Below are 15,080 nucleotides of genomic sequence, written 5' to 3' on the forward strand. Positions count from 1 at the left end.
AGGAGGATAACTGTGAATGATACTTCAGCAATATGGTCTTCTCTGTCTTTAGCAACAACATGCATTCATATAACACTGAAAAGCATTATTTTATAAAATTTTATACATTTGTTTCATTTTCATCACAAGTCTAAAAAGTAATTATTATAAAAAAGAAAACTAAGACAGAAATATTAATTCAGTTCCTCAGGGTGGTGTGAAGTCGAAGAGCCAATGCTTGTGCTCTTTCCATCCCACCACAGAGAAAATCGTGGCAAGGGATACCTATTCAATATACCTGTTGAAATGTTTTTGTGAGTCCAAACAAAGTATTTTTAAAAAGCATTATTTTAATTTAATGTAAACTATAATCCAAGATGGGCTTCTCAGGTGACACTAGTGGTTAAAAAAAACAAACAAACCTGGCTGCCAATGCAGGAGACATAACAAACATGGGTTCAATCCCTAGGTTGGGAGGATCCCCTGGAGGAGGAAATGGCAACCCACTCCAGGATTCTTGCCTGGAGAATCCCATGGACACAGGAACCTGGAGGACTACAACCCACAGGGTTGCAAAGAGTTGGAGACAACTGAAGCAACTTAGCACCCACCCACACACACACACACACACACACACGTGCATGCATAATCCAAGACATAACCTTACAAATGTTCTAGGGCCTTAAATCATGCACTGATTTTATTTTGTACAGTAAAAATACAAAAAAAAAAAAACAAACTCCCACAATCTCAAAATCTTAAAAACCTCTCAAAAAATGTTTTGAAAAATCTTTAAGAAAATATTCTCAAAATGTATTAGATAAAACTTCTGAGTACAAATTTGTGAAATTTTTACTTCATTTTTTAAACGGGAAATGACAAGTATCAATAGGAGTATTATGCTGTGTAAGCCTGAAAATGAGTGGGGCAATATAAGAAACTAATGAATTAGAGATCCCTAATTTCAGGATGTAAGCAAATTAATTTGGTTATATGGCACTTTCACAAGTAGAACCATGAACAGCCAACAACCACAACCAATCAGTCACAAAATTCAATTGATCAGAATTTCCAATTCTCTAATCTTTTTGTTGACATCTGAATATAGAACTTAACTATATTACTTAGAAAAGAATACTAAACTATGATTTTAAGTGCTCATTTCATAATTGCTTTTAAATGGTTTTTAGATGACATTTAGTTTAGCCTCCCTAGCCCCAGAGTAAACATTCTGAGTGAAAGAGGTCTTCAACTTCATTCATAATGAAATTACAGAATAACCTATATCCTTCTACACATTTAGAATTACTCGCTACAAAGCTTAACAATTCAACTAATGCTGTTATATGAAAGCAAGAAGGAAAGGTATCTTTAAAAAATAAGTTAGGCACTTCCCTGGCAGTCCAGTGGTTAAGACTTAACTTTCCAATGTAGAGGGTATGGGTTCAATCCCTGGTCAGGGAGCTAAGATCCACATACCTCCTGGCCAAAAAACCAGAACATAAACAGAAGCGACAGTGTAACAAATTCAACAAAGATTTTTAAAAATGACCACATCAAAAAAAAATCTTAAAAAACAATAAGGGAAATGGTTATAGTAATAAGTTAAATTACATATTTAATCATCATTGCCATTTGATTCAAAGTGACACCAAAAAGTTTTCTAAAAGTTCAATGTATGTGCTAGCTGCCAGAGAACTTTTAAAACTTCTCATCAAAACAACCTCTTTTTCATCTGCTATTTGATTCAAGGTAATTTTTCTTTGATAAGAACTGCTCAATTACACCACCCCCTTTTAGAAAGCAATCCATTTATTTTAACTGAAGCAATCTTAGGTGTTCTATTATGGATTCTTGTATTTTAGAATTTACTGCTTTATAAGTTCTTCTTTCGAAACAGAACAAAATGAAATTTAAAATCCAAGTAATAAGTGATACATTTTTCTTAGATTTTTCATCTACTCTATATCCTAGCAAATACAAAGAAGCAACCAACTCTCTCACTGAAAATAATTATCTTTCCATAAATTCCTGCCTATTTGGAAACATACAATTAACAAGAAAATACTTTATTTTTAAATAAACACCAAACTAACTGTACCCTCTTTGGATTTCATACCTATTTTAGAAAAATAGAGAGCACTGTGTTTTCCGTTGATACTATGTTTCCTTTGATTGTTTTCAATTGTCTTATGTAGTCTTTAAAGTGGACAGCCACCCCCTGATTTGGAAGTATCATTTGACTCTTTAATTATATATCTGGCTTTTCTGATCCAAGTGAAACTAACCCATCAGATCCCAAAGGTCCTAAAGGGAGTCTATGGGGAGTATAAGTGACACTTCTTGGTGAATAGAAAACTCTTCACAGTAAATTTAGGAGAATAGGAAAGAGAGGTTTCTTAATCAAACCAAGGGATAAGTCTCTTGTATCATGGAAGCACATGCTGAATTCAAATGTTCATCTCACAGGGTCATGACATAAATAAAATAATAATTAAACTTTAGGCATTTATTTTATTCCAGTTCTTCTATACTGAGTCGTAACCTGCACTCAGTATATTTCTAATAATTGACATGCTTTTCTAATTATAAGGATTACCTCCTTTTAAAATCTGAATCTCATCTCAGATTTGGGGGAATGTGGAGAGGGGAGTGGATGCATCCCTAAAAGCTAACCATTCTAACATAGAAATTTTTAAACTTATAAAATCTTTATAGATAGAAATCAACATTATACACTGACTGCCAAGGAGTTAAATTAAAGTAAAGCTGTACCTTGAATACCTTAGAGTAAGTAGAAGTTATAAATGTCGGTGTCTTCATTTGGAAGCAAAAATTCTTACTGCCTGATCTTGTCTGGTGGTCCGTGATTTTTATCATCAGAGTCGGTTCCAGTCACATCCCATTAGTATGGATGGATCTAAAGTAGAAAAGACATTAGATTTTAGATACAGTGACACATCATTGTTTCCCTATAAGCATACAAAGATTCTCACACAAATGCTTTAGTTTTTCAAGAAATTCTAATTCCCATTCTTGTCCCTACCACAGATATGAAAAACTGAAAATAAAGAATAAAGATTAAATAAACAGATAAAGTTATCAGTGGTAATTAGCTACTGGCTTTAAAAAGGTTCAGATACCCAAAGGAGGTATGCCGCAAATTAGGCTTCATATGGATAATTTAAGGAGGTAAGGGACCTAAGCTTCTGACTCACTCATCAGAGTTGCTGAAGTCACCCCAGCAGCGGTGGCCTCAGGACTCAGTTTCAGGTAAAATGCAACAGTAGGAAGAAACAGGATTTCCAGCAGAAGATAGCTCTGTGACAAAGAAGTGCCTGATATGATGGCTATCATTCATTCCTAGGTCACTGGCAGTGGGAACGTAACAAATGGCCCACCTTACTGAATTAATGGTAGTGCTGTATCTTCCCATTCTACCTCAAAGTTAACGCCAAACAGTGGGACTCTGCAGACATCAGAGAATACTTGAGAAAAGTGAGCCCTACTAGCTCTCATTATTTAAAGCCTAACTGCTTAAATTCCAAATCCTGAAAGATGATGCTGTGAAAGTGCTGCACTCAATATGCCAGCAAATTTGGAAAACTCAGCAGTGGCCACAGGACTGGAAAAGGTCAGTTTTCATTCCAATCCCAAAGAAAGGCAATGCCAAAGAATGCTCAAACTACCGCACAACTGCACTCATCTCACATGCTAGTAAAGTAATGCTCAAAATTCTCCAAGCCAGGCTTCAGCAATAATGTGAACCATGAACTTCCTGATGTTCAAGCTGCTTTTAGAAAAGGCAGAGGAACCAGAGATCAAATTGCCAACATCCGCTGGATCATGGAAAAAGCAAGAGAGTTCCAGAAAAACATCCATTTCTGCTTTTTTGACTATGCCAAAGCCCTTGACTGTGTGGATCACAATAAACTGTGGGAAATTCTGAAAGAGATGGGAATACCAGACCACCTGACCTGCCTCTTGAGAAACCTATATGCAGGTCAGGAAGCAACAGTTAGAACTGGACATGGAACAACAGACTGGTTCCAAATAGGAAAAGGAGTTCGTCAAGGCTGTATATTGTCACCCTGTTTATTTAACTTATATGCAGAGTACCTCATGAGAAACGCTGGACTGGAAGAAACACAAACTGGAATCAAGATTGCCGGGAGAAATATCAATAACCTCAGATATGTAGATGACACCACCCTTATGGCACAAAGTGAAGAGGAACTCAAAAGCCTCTTGATGAAAGTGAAAGTGGAGAGCGAAAAAGTTGGCTTAAAGCTCAACATTCAGAAAACGAAGATCATGGCATCCAGTCCCATCACTTCATGGGAAATAGATGGGGAAACAACGGAAACAGTGTCAGACTTTATTTTCCTGGGCTCCAAAATCACTACAGATGGTGACTGCAGCCATGAAATGAAAAGACGCTTACTCCTTGGAAGGAAAGTTATGACCAACCTAGATAGCATATTCAAAAGCAGAGACATTACTTTGCCAACAAAGGTACGTCTAGTCAAGGCTATGGTTTTTCCAGTGGTCATGTATGGATGTGAGAGTTGGACTGTGAAGAAGGCTGAGCGCCCAAGAATTGATGCTTCTGAACTGTGGTGTTGGAGAAGACTCTTGAGAGTCCCTTGGACTGCAAGGAGATCCAACCAGTCCATTCTGAAGGAGATCAGCCCTGGGATTTCTTTGGAAGGAATGATGCTAAAGCTGAAACTGCAGTACTTTGGCCACCTGATGCAAAGAGTTGACTCATTGGAAAAAGACTCTGATGCTGGGAGGGATTGGGGGCAGGAGGAGAAGGGGACGACAGAGGATGAGATGGCTGGATGGCATCGCTGACTCAATGGACATGAGTCTGAGTGAACTCCGGGAGTTGGTGATGGACAGGGAGGCCTGGCGTGCTGCGATTCATGGGATCGCAAAGAGTCAGACACGACTGAGCGACTGATCTGAACTGCTTTAAGGTTTTACCACCCAGGGTTAAGCTTTTCACTAATACTCCCTTTAGACCACAAAGACAAGGTGGATGAAGCTCCAGAAATGATCTTTATACCACAGATCAACTCAGGAATCTTGCTAGTTCCTTGTACCTGTGGCTCCCATCCCTGTCACTCTTGGGCTCTATTCAAAGCATAAACTACTGTGACTGACTGCTGTCGCTCCTGTTTTCATGCCCACAGTGTTCTCTTTGCTCTCTCACCCACTGCATGTTTTCCCCAACTGCGGTCCTTCCTTCCAACCTTCTCCACAGGGACCTCTGGAAACCCCTTTTACATAGTAAAACAAATGACCTCTATATCTTCAGCCTTATCACTGAACTTAGTCTCAGCCACTAGGCTAAATCTGCCTCTTGAAACAAACCCTCGGGAGTAAAGACTAATAAGGTCATAGGAATCATCTCTGTCCACAGTGACATTTCCAGACCCTAACTCATAAGCAATCCCAACCCTTCCCTCAGAGTCATGCCATCTAGCCATCCTACCCTCTTCTTGTCTTTGTCATTGAATATTCCACTCTCATTCCACTTGAGGGTCCAGACTCAAGCCCTCAGACGCACTCTACCTACACTCATCTCTCCAGTTGTGTGTTGTCACCAATCTCAAAATGTGGGTTGTCACCATCCAGGCTATCAGTCTACCAAGTATGTTAGTTTCTTTCTTCCACTTCACCACTCTCAAATTCCTAATCCTGGGTCAATTTAACCACCTGCTAATGAAAACCACACAACCATGTGGACTAATCCTGCTATAACATTAAGGTCTTCAAAGTTAGTCAGACATTGAATGCCATCCATGTCATTAATCAGATCCTTCTTCCATAACCACACTGCCTCTGTTGGCAAATGTGCAACTCTCACTCTTCCAGCCCCACATGGGGCAGAATGGGAAAGGGGTTTTATGTCTTCCTTAACCATGTGTGTAGGTTATTTATATTGTGAAAACACCATTTCTTTCATCTACTTTTAACATTTTTCTCAGTCTATCGCTGGCTTTTAATACAAAAGTTTCTATTTTCAGGTGGCCAGATTTATCCATCAGTGCGTTTTTTCATCTCTCTTATTATTTCTTTGCTTAGAAATTTCTTCCCCTTCAACAATAACGGATAGATACTCTGGTTTTTACTTTTCTGTGGGCTGTTTCTGAATACTTCATTGCAAATGATGAATGGAAAGAGATTTAATTCTAAACTGACCTGTATTTCAAATTGCCAGTTTTCCTAACAACTTTAAGTAATTAAGTAAACTTCTTTTTGATTTATAAATTTCTTTTTATACATTTCATTTGTCTACAACAAGGTTGATTTCCAGGCTATTATCCATTTCTGTAATGTAATTATTGTTTCTTTTTATGATTTAATTTGTGATAAGAATATTCTTTGGTATTCTCATGTTCTATTCTTGACAACAGTTAGATACATTTTACCAGTTTCCAAGGAGATGCCTAGTAGCTTCATGAGTAAGAAATGGTTCCCAGTCCACTGTGAGTGGTGTATTTCTGTTACAGTTGCTGTCTGTACACAGTGCTCCTTTGTACTTTGAGGGATCATCCTAATTGGGTCTAGACCCAAAACCTCCCTAATCATGTTAGAAAACCAGCCTTTTTATGTATTTATCTATCTAGAGCCAGATTCATAAAACCATGATCTCTGCAATCTCCATGCTTTGTATTTACCTTTTCATTTCTAAAATATACTTTATGTAAAAACAGAAGTATCTCACACAATTTTTATTTCACAAGCCAACATTTTTTTATCAGTTCCAATGGATTTTTCAAATCTTCCTGTTATCTTTTAAGGTTCACATAGTTATGTTTACTAACTTTAATTTTTCTGAATATATACCACATTCACATAAATCAAAAAATTTAAATGATGTAAAAAGAAACATATTTGAGAAGTCTCATTTCTCTATCATCCACATGTGGTTTCACGCTGCCCTTGATTACTATATGTCACCACTTTTATTAAAGTATAAATAAATGTTTATTATACATTCTTATATGTATATGCTTCCAGTGATTCTTTATGCAAATACACTTAACTGCAAATATAGTCTTATTATTCCTGCCTTCTTACATAAAATATTTAATTTTGCACATTATCTTTTTTCGCTCATTATATCCTGCAGATTTTCCATGTTAGGATATGCTTCCATGATATTTCATTGTGTGAACATATACTAGCTTGCATAACTAAGCTCACAGTTTTAAGAAATTAGATTCTATAAATTTAAGTCATATTTCTGAAAATAATTTAGTTCAAGAGCAACAACTGAACAAACCAAGCAGTACATGAAACTATGTGATGTGATTTCACAAAATTTTATTCCGTTAATAAATATAAGTTCTCTTGTATATTTCTTTATCTTTTTATCTCAAGTTTACTTTATGGTCCTATCTAAAATCTATCAACCATAACAGTCATAAACTTTGAAAGCAGAAGGACAGTTCTCAGGTTGAAAAGCCTCAAATTCTGAAAGCTCCCTAACCTCAATGAGGGTTTCAATGGGTCTACAAAAATGAAATATAGTTTTACAAGAATCAAAACAGCTGTAGAAGCAAAAAAAATGTTCCATTCTACTTAGTAAGATCAGAGAAAGATTCATGGAAGAAATAGCCCCTTGGGTTCAATCCTAAATGACCAAGTGCTCAAGAGACAAATAAAGGCAAGAGAAAACAAGGGGGTTCAGAATAAGCAGCAGTTTGAAAAAGCAAACTCTGTCAAGAACTCTAAGTAGTTCTACTTCCACTTAGAATGCAGAAAGCCGCAAAAGAGTGTGAGAAAAAGCCAGATACATAAAATCAAAACTTCTCTTGAATCTAATAAAGAATTGAAGTCAGAAGGCAACCAAGTAATTCAATTCCAAAGAGGGAAATTTCCTCCAGGGAGAGACTGTACAAACTGTTTTACCTTTGGCAGGTTCCCAGAAAAAGAAGTGGCCCTCATACAAGTATACAGGGAAAAAAAATCAGTTAAGATTTTAACAAATTCTAAGTGACCAAATATGAACTACTATATCAGTTAGGAATGGCTGGAAACCCCAAACACAAGGGGAGTTTACACTCAGTTGCAATTTCTTCTTCATGCCTCAACCAGATTCTCACAAGAAAGATCAGAGGTAGGACAGGAAACCAGAGAAAGTCCCTCATCATTGAAGCAAGTGTGTATGAGGTGACAAGTACGGGTCTGAAGCCTTGCCTGATTCCCCAACCTGTCCCCAACATGGGGGAACGACAGAAAACTCTCTCACACCAGGATCCAGGCAAAAATCCACTGCTTTAGCAAACAGAAGCAAATGCCTTATCCAGACACGGAGAAGCAAACACTCTTAAGCTCTCAGACACAGGCAAAGATACAATGGTGCTATGAGAATATACAGGCAAAAAAACAACCGTCTGCCACTGTAGGGGAGGGGGGAAGGAAAAGTCTTGGGTCAGGGATCCTGCACTAATAACAATAGAAATGTACTACTACAAGGGAGGAAAAGGATATTCCTGCCCAAGACCAATCACAAATGCATGACAGTGTTTGACCATCCAGGGAAGAGAAAGCAGGAAAGCTAATAAAGTCCTACCACTGAGTTCTGTAAGGCCTGATCAGGACTGAGTTTGGATCAGAACAGAAGAGAACCCTGCCCTATCCCACAAGCACAGCTCTGGGTAACAAGCAACAATAATCTATCACTGGGAGAAAGAAAGTAACATGAAATCTCTCCACAAACAGATGTGCAAAGACTGTTGAACGATGGGGGTAATATAGCATTACAGAAAAATTCTGTAGTACCACACACCACATTCACAACACAAGGCAACACCAGCCAGTCACTTGAGAATTTTGAAGCTCACTGAAGGTAATAAATGGCCACAAATTCCAAACCCAGCTCATTTCAGGATTAGGTTGACTCAATCTCTGACACAAACAACCCAACAGGAGAGAATCACTTCAATCTCTCCTACTCTCTATACATGATGACGAGCATTAAATCACAAATTATCAAGCATCCACAAAAGCAAGAAAAAATAACTCTTTGTTAAGAGATAAAGAAATCAGCAGAATCAGGACTGATCAATTCATTTAAATTATCAACGATTCTAAAATAAGTATGCTAAATGATCTAGTAGAAAAGATGGACCAGCATATATAAAGAGATGGAAATTTTCAACAGTGAGATGAAAACTTTAAAAAAGTAAAATAGAAAAGCTAGAAACAACAAAAAAAATTGTTTTACATTAGAGAAGAAAAATTTCTTTGGCAGCCTTAAGAGCAGCCTGAACACAGATGAGGAAAGAATCAGTGAACTTAAAGACAATAGAAATAATAAAGTGAAACTACAGCTTAGAAAAACTAAAAGAAAAACACAGCTCGGGCATCCAAGAGGTGTAGTACTGTATCAAGACGTATTACATCCATTTAATTGGAGCCCCAGGAGAAAAAAGCAAAAATAATGAGATATAAGAAATACATGAATATGATAATGGCCAAGAATTTTCCCAGAAATATCCAAGACAACAAACCAGAGAGCAAAAAATCCCAGAGAACCCCAATCAAGATAAATACCAAAGCACACACACACAAACAAACATACATGGGTATATCATAGTCAACTGTAGAAAAACAAAAATAAAAATCTCAAAGACAGAGAAAAAAAATAACTACTACACACAAACAACAAAGATTAAAATTTTCTTCAGAAAATTATACAAGTCAAAGACAGTACTGAATATAATACCTTTTAGGTACTGAAAGAAAAAAAAAAGAGCTGAACACAGAGTTCTATAACCACCAAAAAAAATGTTTTTTAATTGAAGGAAGACAGAATTTTGTACAACTAAAATGAGAGAATTCACTGCCTTCAGACACCAGAGATGTTAAAGGAAGTTCTTTAGGCAGCAGTGAAAATTACCAGGTGAAAATCTGGACCTACCAAAAGGAAATGAAGAGCACTGGAAAGAGAAGGTAAATAGACTATTTTTTCATAGTTTACTCATTTTAGAAGGTTGCACATGAACTAAAGTAAAAAATGATAATGTAGGGTTAATAACATATAAAGAAATAAAATTTATGACAACAAAGTATAAAGCTGGTAGGTAGGAAGTTGAACCATACTGTGTATAAGGTATTATATGACACATGAAGTAGTATAATATTATTTAAAGAAAAAATGTGATATTAAAAAACGTGGAAAAAAGAATATGATAAGTTAAGATTTTTAACTTATATATCTTTTTAAAAGATATACCTTTTAAACCTGAGAGTAGTGGTTCTCAACCAGGAGCAGTTTGGACCCCTCAGAGACATACAGCAAAGTCTAGAAACATTTCTGGTTGTCACAATTTGGGGCAGGAAGTGGGTGCTACTGTCATCTAGTAGACAGAGACCAGGAATGTTAAAAATGCTGCATGCACACAGGATATCTCCGCCATGACCCAACAACAAAGAATTACCCAACCAAAAAGACCAACAGTGCCACAGTGAAGAAACCATGACCTACAGCAACCACTAAAATGTGCCTGTGTGTATGTATAGGATATGCCGAAAGTTAGATAAAATGAAACTATGAAAAATGACTAATTCAACAGAAGGCATAAAAAGAGGAAAAAATAAAAAGGATTCAAATAGAAAATAACTAGAAGGATGGAAGGTTTAAATCCAAACTTTCCAAATGACTACCTTAAATAGAAATTATCTAAACACCCAATTAAAAGGTAGAGATTATCAGATCAAATTTTTTAAACATAATCCAATCATATGCTATCCACAAGACACTTTCTGTACAAAGACATAGGTTAAAAGTAAAAGGCTGGAAAGGAAAGAAAAGATAGCATGACTGCATTAATATCTGACAAAGCAGACTTCAGAATACAGAATATTACCAGTGATAAAGAGGAACATTAATGATAAAGGATCAATTCATGATAAAACTCTAAGGAGATGAGACAAATCCATAATTACAGTTATAGACATTAATATGCTTCTGCTATTAATTAAAAGAACAAGAAAACAGGAAATCACTAAGATATAGAAGACTTGAAAACACTATCAACTGACATGACCTAACTGAACATTTATAGAACATTATACACAACAAAATCAGAAAATGCATAATTTTCAAGGCTACATAGAGCATTCACCAAGAAATACCACTTTCTGAGCCAGAAAACAAACGTCAAAATATTTAAAAGAATTAAAAATAAATAATGCGTTTTTTCTGACCAAAACAGAATTAAGTTAGAATCAATAACTGAAAGATACATTAAGAATTATCAAAGGTTAGAGATTAAACAATATATTTCTAAATAACTCAAAGATTAAAAATTAAGGGAAATTAGAAAAAAATTTTAATTGAAAAGTAAAAGAGAACATACCAAAATTTGTGGGATACCACTAACGCAGTTCTTAGAGAAAAACTGATAGCATAAAACATAAACTGCTTATATTAAAAAACATAAGTTTTGCCTCAATAATCTAAACCTCCACCTTAAGTAGAAAAAGCAAAATAAACACAAAGGAATTAGAAGGAAGAAACAAAACTGAAACAAAACACAACACAAAAATTTATGAAACTGAAATCTAGTTCTTTGAAAATTTCAATAACACTGAATAAACTTCCGGCCAGAAAAAGAGAGAAGCCACAAATTAACTATATCAAGAATGAAAAGAGGACAGCACTAGAAACTGTACAGATATTCAAAGAATAACATGAGACTATTACAAACAACTTTATGGCAATCAGATCAGATCAGATCAGTCGCTCAGTTGTGTCGCTCTTTGCAACCCCATGAATCGCAGCACACCAGGCCTCCCTGTCCATCACCAACCCCCAGCGTTCACTCAGACTCACGTCCATCGAGTCAGTGATGCCATCCATCCATCTCATCCTCTGTTGTCCCCTTCTCCTCCTGCCCCCAATCCCTCCCAGCATCAGAGTCTTTTCCAATGAGTCAACTCTTCGCATGAGGTGGCCAAAGTACTGGAGTTTCAGCTTTAGCATCATTCCTTCCAAAGAAATCCCAGGGCTGATCTCCTTCAGAATGGACTGGTTGGATCTCCTTGCAGTCCAAGGGACTCTCAAGAGTCTTCTCCAACACCACAGTTCAAAAGCATCAATTCTTCGGCGCTCAGCCTTCTTCACAGTCCAACTCTCACATCCATACATGACCACAGGAAAAACCATAGCCTTGACTAGACGGACCTTTGTTGGCAAAGTAATGTCTCTGCTTTTGAATATGCTATCTAGGTTGGTCATAACTTTCCTTCCAAGGAGTAAGCGTCTTTTCATTTCATGGCTGCAGTCACCATCTGTAGTGATTTGGGAGCCCAGAAAAATAAAGTCTGACACTGTTTCCACTGTTTCCCCATCTATTTCCCATGAAGTGGTGGGACCAGATGCCATGATCTTCGTTTTCTGAATGTTGAGCTTTAAGCCAACTTTTTCACTCTCTACTTTCACTTTCATCAAGAGGCTTTTGAGTTCCTCTTCACTTTGTGCCATAAGGGTGGTGTCATCTACATATCTGAGGTTATTGATATTTCTTCCAGCAATCTTGATTCCAGCTTGTGTTTCTTCCAGTCCAGCATTTCTCATGATGTACTCTGCATATAAGTTAAATAAACAGGGTGACAATATACAGCCTTGACGAACTCCTTTTCCTATTTGGAACCAGTCTGTTGTTCCATGTCCAATTCTAACTGTTGCTTCCTGACCTGCATTTTGTTAAAATGTACCAATTCCTTGGTACCAATTCCTTGAAAGTTTGAAAGACAAACTACCAAGTTTACTCAATAAATTAAATAACATAACTCTTAATAAGTATTAAGACAATTTAATTCATCATTTAAAATCTTTCCATGAAGAGAGGTCCATGACAAATGGCTTCCTTGGTAAATTCTACCAACATCTAAGGAAGAAATCATAATAATATTACATAAATTTTCCAAAAATAAGAGTAAACATTTCCCAATTCATTTTATAAGGACAGTATAACACAAAATACCTTAACCGAATATTAGAAAAATGAATCTAGCAATATACAGAAAGGAATATATATAATGACCAAATAACATTAATACCAAGAATACAATATTAGTTCAATATAGAAAAAAAAAATGAATCAATGTAATCCAACATATCAATATAAGCAATCATCTAAAAAAAATTTAGGAAACCCCACAACCATTCATGATTCAAAACTCAGAAAACTAGGAACAGAAGGGAATGTCCTCAGCCTAAGACATGAATTTACAACAAATCTACAGCTAATGCCATACATAATCATAAAAGGCTAAATGCTTCCCCTCTAAGATCAGGCACAAGGCAAGAACATCTGCTCTCATAACTCCTATTCAGCAATACACTGTACTGTCAGTACAATAATGTAAGAAAACGAAATAAAAGCACAGAGGTGCGGGAAAAAAAAGAAGACAAAACAATCTTTTTTTTCCACAAGTGCTACAGTCTATACAGAAAATCCCAATGGATCTACTACTAAAACTAAATTTGCTTTGAATCCAGCAAAATGTCAGGATACAAAGTCAACATACAAAATTCAACTGTATTTCTATATGGCAGCAATTAATTAGAAATAAATTAACCAAACAGTAGCAATTATACTGGCATCAAAAAAGAAAGATTTAAGATAAATATAACAAAACAAACAGAAAAGTCCTGTGCTCAAAAATACAAAACACCAAGTGAGAAATCAAAGACCTCAATAAATAAAGGTATACTGTTTTAAAAAATCAGATTAATCAACATGAAGGTATCAATTCTCCTCAAACTAGTATATAGATTTAACATAAATCCCAATTAAAACCCCACCTAGCTTTTTTTGTAAAAACTGGTTAGCTGATTCTAAAATTTATATGAAAATGCACAGAACCTATAACACTAAAAATAATTCTAAAAAAGAACATTATTGGAAATTTTATACAACCTAATTTCAGTACTTTTTATTTTTTAATTAAGGTCTCTTTATTCTCAGTCTGCGCTGGGGGAGGAGAGGGGACGAAGGGGCACCACTCTGCACCCTATGAGTGCTTAGTTTCCAGACCAGGGATGGAAGCCACGCCTCCTGCAGTGGGAGCACAGTCTTAACCGTTGGACTGCCAGGCAAGTCCTTCAATACTTTATATAAAGCTAAAGTCATCAGGATATTGTAATTCTGACATAAGGATAAGCACACAGATCAGTGGAACAGAAGAGATGTCCAGAAACAGATCTACATATTAACAGTCAATCAATTTGATCTTCAACAAAAGTACCAGGGTAATTCAATGGAAGAAGAACTGTCTTTGTAGCAACTAATGCTAGAACAAATGACAATCTATATGGGGAAGGAAAAAAAAAACCTCAACACACACCTCATATCTTATATAAAAATTAATAGACTTAAACATTTAAAATATAAAACTATAAAATTCCTAAAGGAAAACATAGGAGAAAATTTGGGGGACACTAGGTTAACCCAGGGAACCTAGTGAGAAACCCTGAGAAATCTATATGCAGGTCAAGAAGTAACAGTTAGAACTGGACATGGAACAACAGACTGGTTCCAAACTGGGAAAGGAGTACATCAAGGATGTATATTGTCACCCTGTTTCTTTAATTTATATGCATTTTATTTATATTTTATTTTTTTTAATATATATTAAATTTTATATTTATATATTTTTTATTTTATTTTAATTTTTAATTTATTTTACTTTAATTTATATATTAATTTACATCATTTGAAATGCCAGGCTGGATGAAGCTCAAACTGGACTCAAGATTGCCAGGAGAAATATCAATAACCTCACATACACAGATGACACGCCACCCTTATGGCAGAAAGCAAAGAGGAACTAAAGAGTCTCTTGATGAAAGTGAAAGAGGAGAGTGAAAAAACTGGCTTAAAACTCAACATTCAGAAAACGAAGATCATGACATTTGGTCTCATCACTTCACGGCAAATAGATGGGGAAACAATGGAAACAGTGATAGACTTTATTTTCTTGGGCTCCAAAATCACTGCAGATAGTAACTGCAGCCAAAAAATTAAAAGACGCTTGCTCCTTGGAAGAAAAGCTATGACCCACCTGGATAG

The 15,080-nt window shown here is 36.0% G+C and overlaps 1 protein-coding gene across 7 annotated transcripts in view; it reads right to left on the minus strand.

Annotated features, from left to right (window-relative positions):
• Positions 1-15,080, minus strand: part of NCOA1 (nuclear receptor coactivator 1) — a 219,647-nt gene that overhangs the window by 162,412 nt on the left and 42,155 nt on the right. For 6 of the 7 annotated variants that reach the window (XM_027555934.1, XM_027555939.1, XM_027555937.1 and 3 more), the window contains exon 2: positions 2,755-2,899. The gene's annotated coding sequence lies outside the window, so the exon portion shown is untranslated. The remainder of the gene's footprint in view (positions 1-2,754; positions 2,900-15,080) is intronic. The other variant, XM_027555936.1, reaches the window with a different exon arrangement.

Source organism: Bos indicus x Bos taurus, chromosome 11 (genome assembly GCF_003369695.1).
Source record: "Bos indicus x Bos taurus breed Angus x Brahman F1 hybrid chromosome 11, Bos_hybrid_MaternalHap_v2.0, whole genome shotgun sequence".
In the NCBI taxonomy this organism is placed as follows: domain Eukaryota; kingdom Metazoa; phylum Chordata; class Mammalia; order Artiodactyla; family Bovidae; genus Bos; species Bos indicus x Bos taurus.